The following is a 13492-nucleotide window of genomic DNA, read 5'->3' on the forward strand; positions in this document are numbered from 1 at the left end:
TAAAGTTTTTATTTTTTGTGAATTTTGCAGCGTGTACCCCAATCTCACCCATCTCACCCTCCGCTTGTACCCAGCCTCCACCTTGCAACCTCTACAAAATAGAGAAAAAAATCTCATTATGTAAGCTCTAGTGTGTCACAGTACATCCTACAGTGCATACTTTGGTCCACAGTTCTTTCCTTACAAATGTTCATTGCTGTGAATCCCTGGCCTAGAGAATAGCTTCACTAGAATACTCTCTTTTTGCCATGGGTCATGGAGATCCTATAGTTTCCAGCTATAGGAAGAGCCGCTTCATTCACTGTAGCAGTTCATCCAGAGGGTAGATGTTGTTGAGGACCAATTCAAAATCCTGGTGTAGAGAAATGTTACTCCAGAATCCTGGCTACAAAATAACCCTAATTCTCCTCCTCTCATGACTGGGACTGGCTCTCCTATCTGCCATGGATGACAAGGGACAAGAGAAAGAAGAGATTTATCTCTCTCCCTTTTGTGCCACTTCCTAGCAACTAAGTGGCAAGGCCAGTTTCCCTATACCCAGGCCCTCAGTGCCACCTCACTCACAAACCCTAATGCCCAGGGCTAGCTCTACTGTGTACTGAGGCAGGTTCAGTATCTGTTGCCCTGCATGTTGTAGCACATCATGAGGACGACCAGATGACCCACTCTGATGAACTCAGGGCAAGCTTTCCAGTCTCCTGTAGGTGGCAATGGGCAAGAGGAGCGGGCATCCCTCCCCCTTGCCCATGCCACTGCAAGACAATTTGCAGCCAACTTTACCACACTCATACCCTCTGGCACATCTTGCCCTCACTGATATCAAAATCAGATCTACTGTGCAGCCCAGGTAAGGAGATGCAGGGCCTGCTCTCCCATGTGCTGCACCGAGTGAATACAATGGCCACCTTTCAAGTGCCCAAGATCAGGTCTTCTGCCTGTATCTACTGTGAGTAGTGGGGAGAGAGTAGTGGGGAGACTATCTCTCCCCAGCCCATGGAGCTGCACAGGAGATGAATGATACAGGACAGATGCTCCATGTTTGTGTCCCTCAGGGACAGATCAGCCTCACACACACCATTGTGGTACCTGCTCCCCATAGCACAGCAACTGCCTAGGAGTGGGGTGAACTCTTCTAGGAATGATTCTAGCCCTAACCCTAACCCTAACCCTAACCCTAACCCTAACCCTAACCTTACCTATATTGCCCAAGTGTGGAGTTCTCTAGGGGCCATAGACATCAATCTCTCTCCAAGAGGCAGTTGTCTGGGCTGTAGTTGTAGCAGAATCTAGCTGCTATGGAACAACAGACCCAGATGTAGACTCTAGCAGGAGCATAGGCCATGACCCACCCACGGTCCCACATGGGATCACTACTCTCAAGCCTCCAGTTCTGCTTCTGTTCATTGTACCACATCCTGTTTCTTTTTCTTTTCTATTTCTCCAAAATTTCCTTGCTTCTCTTAGTGGCACCCGGGATCTCTGAGTGTCTGATGTAATCTCAGGAGTGGGCTCAGGGATGCTATGCCTTGTCTGTGCATTGTGGCACAAGGTAGTAGTCATCTCAGGCATCATCTGCTGCTCCAGGTCTGTATGACAAGGTCCGGTGGTCCTATCAGGCTACCTTCTTCTTTGAATCTCAGGACACCAGATTGGTGTCTCTGACTTCCTTCATTGCCCCATGCTAGAGTTCTCTGTCTTGGGCTCTTGTGTGATGTCCTAGGTGGGATTGTTCAAGTCTCTGTCTGTTACACTCCTCCTGGGCCTTGTAGCTAGACCATCTGTCTTCTCTCACGCTTGCTTGCTCCCTGCCCTGGGAACCCATCTAGTCTTGTGCAGCGATGGACTGATGGATGCCTCAAGCTAGCATTGTTAATGGAATGTTAAGCTACTAATCATTCAGACCATCACAGGTCAGAAACTGAGTGTGGACATAGCCTATCTCCTCTCTGCTGCTTAATGACAGACATATGTTACAGCAGTGGTTCCAGGGTCAGGGAAATTTAATTCTTTACGTAAAAGAAAAGAAAATACTAAATTCATTACTATATAATAATTGAATTAATCTTAAGTAAAAATTGTATGATTATCAGTGAATGTTTGATTTATGGTTCTGTTTCAATAGTTACATTCAATAGTTAAATAGTGTAAAAATTTCACTGACAAGAAGCAAACTTCATTTAAATTCTAATTATTTAATACGATTATCTAATAGTCTAATAAGATTATTATTATTATTATTCTCATTATCATTATTATCATTATTATTACTGGATTTGGTTTTTTCAAGACAGGGTTTCTCTGTGTAGCCCTGGCTGTCCTGGAACTCACTCTGTAGACCAGGCTGGCTTCGAACTCAGAAATCTGCTTGTCTCTGCCTTTCAAGTGCTGGGATTACAGGCGTGAGCCATCACTGCCTGGCTCCATCTAATAAGATTATTAATATCTAATAATCTTGTGTTTATTTTTCAGAGAAGATTTTAAAATAGATATACTACTTACTGTAATTTTTAAATATATATCACAAGTATTTTCTATTGAGCAGTTTTATTTATGTCCCTTTTTAGAGGCATATAAAAATGCTAGACATATGAAAAACTTTAGAAATTTTTATAGAGCAATAATCTTAATTTCCTTTGGTGCAATAATACAAATGGTCACATAAGAAAATAAAATAAAAATATATTTGTTTCAAAATAAACATATTTTGTTTATTTTGAACATATTAAACATAAACATATATGTCCTGAAATTAAAAATATATTTGTTTCAAAATTAGTTTGTAGAATTCTCAGTTAGAATACAACATTATAACTCTATTATAATGCTCTTATTATAAAATTAAATTATAAATATATTTATATTTAATCTTTTGATATTATAACAAATTCATGAGAATGGTTAATGCTGTATTTATTCCTATATTTTATTCATTTATAAAATTTATTATATTTTTATTATTTATCATATTATCTTTAATTTTAATTATTTATTTATATTATTATATTATTTTTATTTTTAGTATTTATTTATTTATTTTATTATATTATTTTTATTTTTAGTATTTATTTATAAATATTTATTATTTTTAGTTTAGTGATGAAATAGTGATGAAATAAATATAGACATTATATGTGATTTCTTGCTTAGTAAGTGGGGACTAATTTCAAGCATACTAATTAAAACCTTGGGGGAAATACTTATTTTTCTAGTTTAAATTTTTGACATTATAACCATAGGACTCCTGGATTGCTTTAATTTGGAGTATAACTAAGAATGGTCATGGACTTCTGACCCAACTTCCTCTGCTTCCTGATCGCTAATAGGCTGCCCACAGTGATCAATTTTATTGTAAAATAATTTTATGTTATGTGCTCTGGCATATTACTAAAATGATAAATCTGTTTAAAGGCGATTTTCAATTATTTTGTAACTATTTTAAATTCCTTTATTTTGTAACATTTTTCTTTTCTTTATGAAGAAAACAAAATTGGTATTTGCTAAAACACCTCATTAAAAGCATAGATGTTTGTCTTAGTTTAGGTTTCTATGCTATGATGAAATGCCATAAATAAGTTGGGGAGAAAAAGCCTTATTTGGATTACACTTCCCTATCACTGTTGACTGTCTCAGGTATTCAGGACAGGAACTTAAGCAGCATAGTAGCCTGGAATCAGTATCTGATGCAGAGGCCATGGAGAAGCACTGCTTACTGGCTTCCTCACAGGACTTGCTCAGCCTGATTTCTTGTAGTCCTCAAGACCAGGATGGTAAGAATGAAACCACCCAAAATAGGCTGGACCATCTCCCTTCAATCACTAATTAAGAAAATGGACTCTATACCTGCCTTCAACCTTATTTTTATGGAGGAATTTCCTTAATTTAGGTTTCTTTCTTTCAAATAACTTTTGCTTGTATCTAGGTGACAAGGTAAAATCTGTCTGGCACAATGTTCTGAACATTTTCCCAATAATTATATAACTGTTAAATAATGGCATATATGTTAATAAGATTACATAAGGCAAAATTGTATAAAATATTCTTATTGAAAATATTAAGGTATTTTCATTTTTAAAAAATTATTAGCCTAGGTATATACACTACATGGGTACATAAAATACTTTTATATCATTAATTATTACTCATGTCCGGACCTATATATTATTATTGTTGAAACTAAAAGTTATTAGTTTTCATATCTGTGACTGACATTTGTGGAGAACACACATACACACACACCTTATTTTCAGAAATAGAAATACTATCTGATCTTTTACAATCTTCTACGTTAGCTTATATGTTTATAGAAAACACAGAGTTGGAGCACACACTTTGTCTTGAAGAAGATTGGAAACAGCACAAACTCAAGATATAAAAAAACAACAGCTTAATGATAAATCAGCTTGAAATAATTAAGTATCCTAAAGTCAAAATAGTTTCTGCCTACTACTGAAACTTTGCATGAAGATTTGAGGAATTGTAATATATTGTACAAATGAGGAATCAATGTGGCAAAGTCCTAATAGGCCAAGGGAATGCAGCACACTGAGTTAGTCATCAAGTATGTATTGAATTCTGCATTTCTAGAGTTGGGGATATATATAAAAATGAGAGAGGTACAATATTGTATAGATGCTGCCCCAGGGAAAAATCATTATGAAGATGCCAAGTCTGCTAATGTATGTGTAATGAAGCCCTTTCTTTTCCCCCAACTCACATTTTGGGGACCATGCATGGATTGAAATACACATCCATGTCTTACAAATAGGCTTGGTTCTGTTTCTGTATTTCTGTAGTTTATTGTCTTCACAGAAACATCATATTCATTATAACAGGAGATGGCTAAATATACAAAAAGATGCATAATTCAATTTCAAATCAAGGTATTTCTTTTCCAAGTTTCTAGCTGACCATTTAAAAGTATTATTTGTTATTTCTTATATTCATAACATATTTTAAACAAAAAATAAATATATAATTTTGAAGAAAAATAATATTATAAAGTTTGGTATGTGTAAATTTTAAATGTAAATCACTAAAATACACGAACTTTAGATAAAATATACATCAAGAACACAAATCCTGCAGGGGAGGTAGAGAATCTCTACTCATATGGATATCAAAATTGATCATAACTGTGAGCTGTGCGCGGATGATAGTCTCTTTCAGGAAACTCATGCCTATTCCTGAGACCAGAAATTTTGGTGGAGCTTTGTAGTAATAAGTTAATTTTTAAAAGACTGTTATGTGACTTTCTGCTTTACAAAAATCCCAAGTATAGACTTGGCATGCCAATCACTACTTCATTATAATGTATCTTAGAATATAGATAACTTTATACACTTAGCTGCACTTTCACTTCCTGTAAGGGAATGATAACTAGTCCCAATTTCCAAATCTGATTTTTCACGAACTTTTTTATTCTTTGAGTAGGTTCAGGGTACTTGAATATGACCCTCATTACTTACAACCGTGAGGGCCTTACCATTGTTCCAGTGCAGTGTCTGAGAGCTTCTGCCTTCCAATTTTATAGAAACCTAATTTTGGTCTGAGGCTTTGTCCTTTTTCACTTTTCTATGTAACAGTCAGCCCCAGAAACAGGATGCAAAACCAAAGAACATAAGAGTGGCCTGGATTAGTTATAGAAGGCTCATTTCTCTGGCTATTTTGAACTTCCCTTGTTATTAAGAAAGCATCTCAGCTTGTTCTTTTACACATTGTAGAGTCTATTATAAGTTATTCTAACACATTGAAGGAATAAGGTCCTTCGCAATGGCTAGAAGAGGACAGGAAGTAGTTTTCCTGGTTCCAATTGAAGCTTCATTGTGTATGAATTATCTTGGCAAGAAATTGTAACCTTGGTACCATGATTTTCTCCTCAGTTCCAGATTGTCCTTGCATTACATGAACTACATAGTGCGAGTATAGGGAACCAAATGCACACACACACACACACACACACACACACACATGCAAACAAATATAACTACACATATTAGAGTTCAAAGTCCAAAAATGATCACATTTTTTCATTATCATTGTTTCATAATATGCTCCTAGGAAATGAAATCTAACCCATACAAATGTAAGGAGATATGAGGAAACCAGAAGTCTCCAAAGGGTCAAAGATTTACTGAGAAATAAAAATCAATATAGATAAGAATTCTGGAGAAATATAATAGAAGGAAGAGAATTGAAATGATCTTTATCACAGGGTATAGAGGTACTGATGAACTATGTAGAAAACTAAAAAAATATCTGTGAAATATTGCTACACTACAAGAACACTCCATAAATGTCTTCTTTTTTTTCTTTCTTCTTCTTCTCTTTTCTTTGTGTAGCTGTAGCTTTGACTATCCTGGAACGATGACCAGGCTGTCTTCAAACTCAGAGATCTAACTATCTTTGCTTCTGACATGCTGGTATTAAAGGCATATGAGATCACTGCCCGACATTCTTATTAAAGGGTAACTTGGCCAATTGTGAATTAAAAACCAAATAAACATATGTTTATTGTAGTATAGAGTGTATATTGAATTCAAAAAACCAGGTAAGGGGTTAATATTTTAAACATAGATAGGTTTTTTCTAACTTGTTTTCCTTGCATTCCAAATGTTGCCTCCCTTCCCAGTCTCCTCTTCAATATTTGTTCAGTCCATCCCCTCTCCCCTTTGCCTCTGAGAGGATGTTCCCACACCCACCTCCCTAGTCCTTCTTCCACCCAGTTCAACCCGCACCAACACATCTCCCTTCCCTGGGAAAATCAAGTCTAACAGGATTAAGCACATCCTTTTTCAAGGAGGTCAGACAAGCCAGTCCTCTGCTACATGTGTCCTGTGCCATGGACGAGCCCATGTTTGTCCTTTGGATGGTGGCATACACTTTGGGAGATTACAGTGGTCCAGGTTAGTTGGCACTGTTGGTCTTTCTATAGTGTTACCATCCCCTTCAGCTCCTTCAATCCTTTCCATAACTTTTCCATAGTGGTTCACAACCTTAGTTCAACAGTTGTTTGCAAGTATCTGCATGTGTTTCAGTCAGCTGCTGGTAGAGCCTCTCAGAGGACATGTTAGGCACCTGTCTGCAAAGACAGCATGGTGTCAGTTATAGTGCCAGGGTTTGGTGGCTGCCAAAGGGATGGATCTCAAGTTCGAGCAATAACTTGATGGCCCTTCACTTTCCTTTAGACAGGAACAACACTGCGTCAAAAATGTTGAAGATGGTGTAGTAGCCCCAAATCTCTTGCAATATAATCCTCCTGCAATATAATAATCAAAACACTAAATGTACAGGACTTAGAACGAATATTAAAAGCTGTAAAGGGAAAAGGCTAAGTAAATATAAAGGGAGACCTATCAGAATTACATATTCACAAGATAATATAATTTATTTTTGTACTCACTGGTCCACCAGACTCCTTTAAACAAAAGTATCTACAATGTGCATGCTTTGACTTCTTGGGGACCATCTCTCTCATGTCGTGTTTCTGATTGTTTCTAAATACATATAACATTATATTTTCTGAATCTCTCATTTCTTGTTAATACTGACAATGTCACCTCTATGGTTTCCTGTTATATTTTTTTCTAGCATAAAGTGTCTGTTGATTTCAACAAACCCTGATTATTTTCTTTTTATTACTTAACTCTCAAAGGTGAGACCTCAGCATCCTGAATAGTACATTCATGTTTGCTCTTCACTTTCCCCACCATTGATACAATGTTCCTTAATATACGTCAATCACACAAAGAATACACATAGACACTATACACCAACACTTTTTGAATGTTCCATAATGAGAGCAAAATAAATTTTTATTTGTAAAGCATAAGCTGAAAATTGCCTCTCAGAGCATCGATAGCAGCAGGAACCTCATCAAGCTGTCTCCCACTGTGGTTGGAGACAACAATGCCTTGGATATTGTGCTTCACTTCGAATTCTGCATCCTCTTTCGTCAAAATCCCTTTGAAGATAAGGGGCTAACAAGTTATACTCTGAAGCAAGGGGAGCTCATTCCAGCAGAAAGATGTACTTGTGAAAAGAAGTGGGGGCTGAATGTGTGGACTTCCTATCTCCGGGGGTTTGGAGATCCTTCAGCATTATGTTTGCCTCCAAGATTTGCTGGTTTCTCATGTTCCCTCACCTATTGCCAAGTACAAGTACATCTACAGTGATCACCAAGCTTTGAAACACAAGGAATCTACCCTCTGAACCATCTGCTTGTTAACTGACTGCACGTAGTTTTGGAACCAACAGAAGCCTCCAGGGTAAGCAGCAACATTGTCTTCTAGGGTCTCGCTGGCATAAATCTAGCTGTGCTCTTTTCTCTGTCAGGAAAGGCAATCAAGTGAAAGGTTGTGGGTGAGAGGCATATGGGGGCATTCATCTCTTGCCCTTGGATTGTGGTCCTGGTTTCCACCTTTGACACATCTCTCAGGTATCTGGGGCAGAGGTGGATTCTTTTAAATGCTGTCATGTAGGAGATGCCTTAGTCATCTTCTTCAGGAAAGCACCAGGAGAACATAGACAGCTGCTTTTATGCATGTGCCATAAAATCTGCCAAACACACCAAAGATATTTCTGGACCAGTAATTTCTCCAATAGAAACAAGAACAGTAAGATCAATAGCTGCAAAGGTGCTGTAGACACTGTGGTGGGTCACAGCATTAAAGGCTCTTACACAAGATTATTCTGTAGTTCCACTCCACAACAATGGTTAGCAGCAGTTGTGATTGGTTGTCCAAGGATTTAATAGTTTTTTAGTCCATAAGGCAAGCAGACTAAAAAGAGCAAATCTTCCTTCTTCCATTGTCCTTATGTAAGTTTCCAGCCAAAGGTATTGCCTAGATTAAAATTGTGTACCACCACACCTGGATCTGGGATTTGCTTTGTCCCAGATGAGCTTGAACTCAGAGATCTCCTTGCTTTAGTCTCCTGGGATTCATTGTCACATGCCTCAAGATCGCCATGCCAAGCAAGATCCAGGTCAGAAATTTATATCTCACAGCCTCAAGATTGGGATCACAGGTGAGCCTTCCAATTCTGAATTGTAGTTCATTCCAGATATAGACAAGTTGACACCAGGAATAGCCACTATATTTCCTTAATGTTAGTTCCTAGGTTAGTGGTGATATTTGGTCTAAGAATGTAACAAAATCCAACTGATAGTGCTATTATATTTCTGTATACCAATAATGTATATTAGAACCAATTTCATACTAATTATATCAAATTACTAATCTTGATATTAAAATATGCAATTTAGAATTCAAATTATAATCTTACCTAGAAGAAAATATAGTTTTCTTCATCTCAGTTAAACAATATAAGGATAATTATCATTTTAAATCATTTTGAGAATTGAATCCACACATATTAGTTATTAATTATATTTTTTCTATTTTTTTTGCAATAGCAAATTGACAACTATTAACTGTTTCTAAAATGCATTTATAGAAAAATAATTGTGTAAATAGTAATTACACAAAATATTTTATTTTTTGTTTCTCTATAAATGTAATGTTAAATATACTAACTAATAAAACGTGAGAAGAAAGTGAAAGTTTGATAAAGTCTCATTTTCTGTGAACTGAAAATTTTCAAATTTTATCAAAAGTGAAATATTACTCATTTTATTACAAATTATTTTTAAATAAGCAGCATCAAGAAAAAATTATTCTACTTGAACTGTACATTATTACCAGTGTGACTTATTAAATGCTATAGCATAGCTAACCATGTCCATTCTGACTGTTTCTATGCATGTAAGTAGGGTTAAAGTGAAAAATTACTGAATAATTGTTAACTGTAGCAATATCTGTGGTTTCAATAGAGTACAATACTGCATGTGCAGCTCATTCCTTGAAAGGCATCATTTCCTTCTGGAGGGTGGGTGGAGATTCCGAAGACTCAGAAAGCTGATGGAATTCAAAGGCATACCCAGCATGTTCCTGAACAAGTATGTCACCAATAGATTTGCAAATGTGAATGTGTGACAGCATGGGACAGAGTGAAGTTCAATACTGTGCCTCAACCCCACACAGATACCTAAGGTCATCTAAGGGATGCCGAGAGTGAGAGAAACACTCTTCCTCAGGGAGAACCAAATGTTCGGTCAGGAATGTGAGTGAGAAAGTAGGTATATGTAAGAGTTTGCATGGAAGAAATGGACGGGAGAACTTGTAAAGTTATTATGGCAAAAAATAAAAGCATGAAAACTTAAAGCTTGGAAAGTTCTAGTTTCTCCTACAAGAAGTAAGCCCTTGGCAGCAAGAGGTGATGCTGCAGAAGAAGCTGCTTCCTCGGGCAGAGAACTGCAGAAACTCAGCTCATCATACGTGCTAAAGTGGCCTTTTCACAACACTGTTTGCCTGTGAGTCCAGCATATTTCAAAAGCAATCCCAACAAAATCATTGGTTCACTAAGATACACATGGGTGAACGTGTACCTTTGTTCTGAAATGAGGGGATTTTTTTGTGGTTAATTAACTGTATACATACCCTAAGGAAACGTAACACAACAAGCTATCTTTATTTAGTGCAGTGTGTACTACATCTAAACCTCAGTGAATTTATGTCCACTGCTGTGTAATTACCTAATAACAGTAAGTTCTTTGCCTTAGGAACCTGAGATTTCCATGTCACTCATAGTTTTTTCTACATCTGGGTTGCAGGTAGTCATTGATAAAACAATGGTAAAAAATAAATATATTGAAGGGAAAAGACACACAAATATGACTCCAGTTCCTTCATTGAAATATGAACCTGAAGTGTCAGAACTATGTGGGTCTTATAATTCACAGTTCTCTAAGTTACCCTCTCTGGAATGATTTACATAGCAGTATCTTTTCTAAGTGTTTCTCTTGTGGTCACTAGCTATGGAACACTGAAATATCCCTTTTTTACTCCCTTCATATTTTAATGTTATGTGCGCTATATCATTTATATTGTGTCTTACATACATATCTCCTGACCTATACAGCTATATCTTAAAATAATTGTTTAAGTATTTAATAATTGGTTAAGTTTTTAATAATTATATTATTGATATATTTGAATATCTCCTAGCACAGATGAATGTTGAAGCAGGAAGTGTTTAAGTAACCCAGCTGGTAGTGCAGTAAAATAGGATTCAAATAAGTCTAGTAAAAGTTTAAGATTTAATCAACACATTTACCACTATCTAAGACATTATTTCCAAAATTAGTCATGACAAGAATACTAAACTAATCTAAAGTATTATAATATATTTTAAGAATAGTCCCCACAAATTGAACCCTTTCATATCTGGAGCAATATTACATGGAAATATTTTAAATATAAGTTTGGACTCACTTGTGACTAACATTGGTCAATTGACAATAATTAAGGAAGGTTTACAATATCATCTATGATTATTTGAAAGGAGTCGTGAAATAATGAACAAGTACATAAGCCCTTGTATCTACTGGAAAAATTTAAAAATCATATAGAGTGAAATGGGGTGTCTCTCAACAGACACACACAGTTTGAGTGAAATTGACGAGACATCTTACAGTAGCTGCTCTAAGCATTGGACTCATGTTTGTGACTTTATTCTGTCAGGTAAACCTTTTTCAAAACCTTAGATACCCTCTGGATTTACAAATAATTAAGCATGGTATGACTAATTTTTCAAAAGACTAAATTCTCTTAGGGACTATGCATGACTAAATTTGAATTTTCTCGGGAAGGTAATAAAAATGGTATGACAAAACTCAATCTGTTTCTTGACAACTGATAATTAAAAATAAAATTGGACTCACCATCTCCATACATAATTTGCCTGTGTGCATGTAGTTATCTTGAAAAATATGATTTCTTCCTGGGTAGCATTGCCTGGTCCTGGTGACTGACCTATTCAATGTCTCTGGGGGTTTCTCTGTGAGAGAGCAGGTCCTGACCTCATTTCTCAAATCTCACTTCCTACTGTGAGACTCAATAAAGGTGCAATGCAAAGGACATGTGTTTATGACACAGAAGATAATTTGTACGGCTGAGTAAACCTTTACCCCATTTGCTGATCAGATTCTTTGAACCTCTCTGGCTTCTATATCTATAACAATATTTACAAAACTCTGCAGAGTATATTAATTGCTTTCTTATCCAAGGATTAGATTTTATTCTTGACAACATTTGAATATTTCTTTTCCTAATATATCTTCTTTTTCTAGGTATCATAAACCATACGTACCGAAAATATTTAAAAACTATTAGGTCTAATCTGGCTATTTAGAAACCATTAAATGAATTTCAGATTTGTAGATACAAGGCTGTGTTATTTGTAATTCTACTTGAGTTCCCAAATTTCCCTCAAATAAAAATTTTATGTTCAATTTCAGTGTTCAAATAAGCCTACTGTCTTCTAATATTTATAAGTATTTCCTTTGATACTCAAGAATAAATTATTCAAGTAAGATTTCCAGCCAATGAGAGTAGATTGCAATAAAATAAAATTTATTAAAAAAAAAACAACTAATATTTCTCTCATTAAAAACAATCAAGAATAATCCTTCATACCCTCATACTCAAAGTACACCCAATTAAATTTCATTCCAAATAGGTGGATTTGATCAAATTACTTTTAACTCTTATGGTTATGTGAAAGAAAATGGTCCACACAGACCCAAAGAGGGTTACACTATTAGAAATGTGGCCTCTTTAGTTGTTCAAGGAAGTCGTCACTGGTGATGGGCTTTGGAGTCTCACATGCTCTGCCCACTTTCCAATGCCTTGTCTGCTTTCAGATTACTTGCATTCTGTCATCCCCATCCCTCTTGTTTCTCTTCACCCCTCCCACAATGATTCCTTTTTATGTTCTTGTTGTCAGATGAGAAAGAACAGGTAACTTTGGCCTTAATGGGTTCCGGTTACTTGTCGCAAAATCACACATTCATTAACGTAAAAAAAAATACAAGATTTTATTTTCCTTTATAACTGAATTCTATTCAAAATAGAGTATGTACCACATTTTCTTTACCCATTCCACAGCTGAGTGATATTCAGTTGTTTACATTTCTCAGGTGTGAATAAAGCAACAATGAATGTAAAGGAGTAAATATCTGTGTATTGCGATGTGGGGTCCACTATGAGCAAGCCAAGGGCTCATTACTCTTAGGAGTGTAGCTGGGTCACGCGGTAGCTTTGTTTCTAATTTTGTGGGGGGATCTTTGCACTGATTTCCAGAGCATCCAGATTGGTTTGCCTTCCCACACATGGGGAATAATTGCTCGTTTTCCTCACATTCTCTAGCAATTTCGCCCATTGTCTTAATATACTATATGTATTTTAAGGATAATCTCATAAAAACTTTTTTTTTATTCGATATATTTTTTATTTACATTTCAAGCTTTTCTAGACCTTTAGTGTCAGTTTTCTGTCTTTCCTTCTTCTCCCACTGTCTTATCATCCTCCCTCATCCCACTCCAGTCCCAGAAGCTCCTTTATTTTTATTTGTTGAATGTCCTCCTTTGTGGGGC

The 13492-nt window shown here is 36.2% G+C and overlaps 2 pseudogenes; both read right to left on the minus strand.

Annotated features, from left to right (window-relative positions):
• Positions 1 to 1876: 1876 nt before the first annotated feature.
• Positions 1877 to 1980, minus strand: LOC127691777 (uncharacterized; annotated as a pseudogene).
• Positions 1981 to 7811: 5831 nt separating this feature from the next.
• LOC127691159 (2-Hydroxyacid oxidase 2-like) lies at positions 7812 to 9742 on the minus strand (annotated as a pseudogene).
• Positions 9743 to 13492: the final 3750 nt, after the last annotated feature.

This window comes from Apodemus sylvaticus, chromosome 8 (genome assembly GCF_947179515.1).
Source record: "Apodemus sylvaticus chromosome 8, mApoSyl1.1, whole genome shotgun sequence".
NCBI classification, from domain to species: Eukaryota; Metazoa; Chordata; class Mammalia; order Rodentia; family Muridae; genus Apodemus; species Apodemus sylvaticus.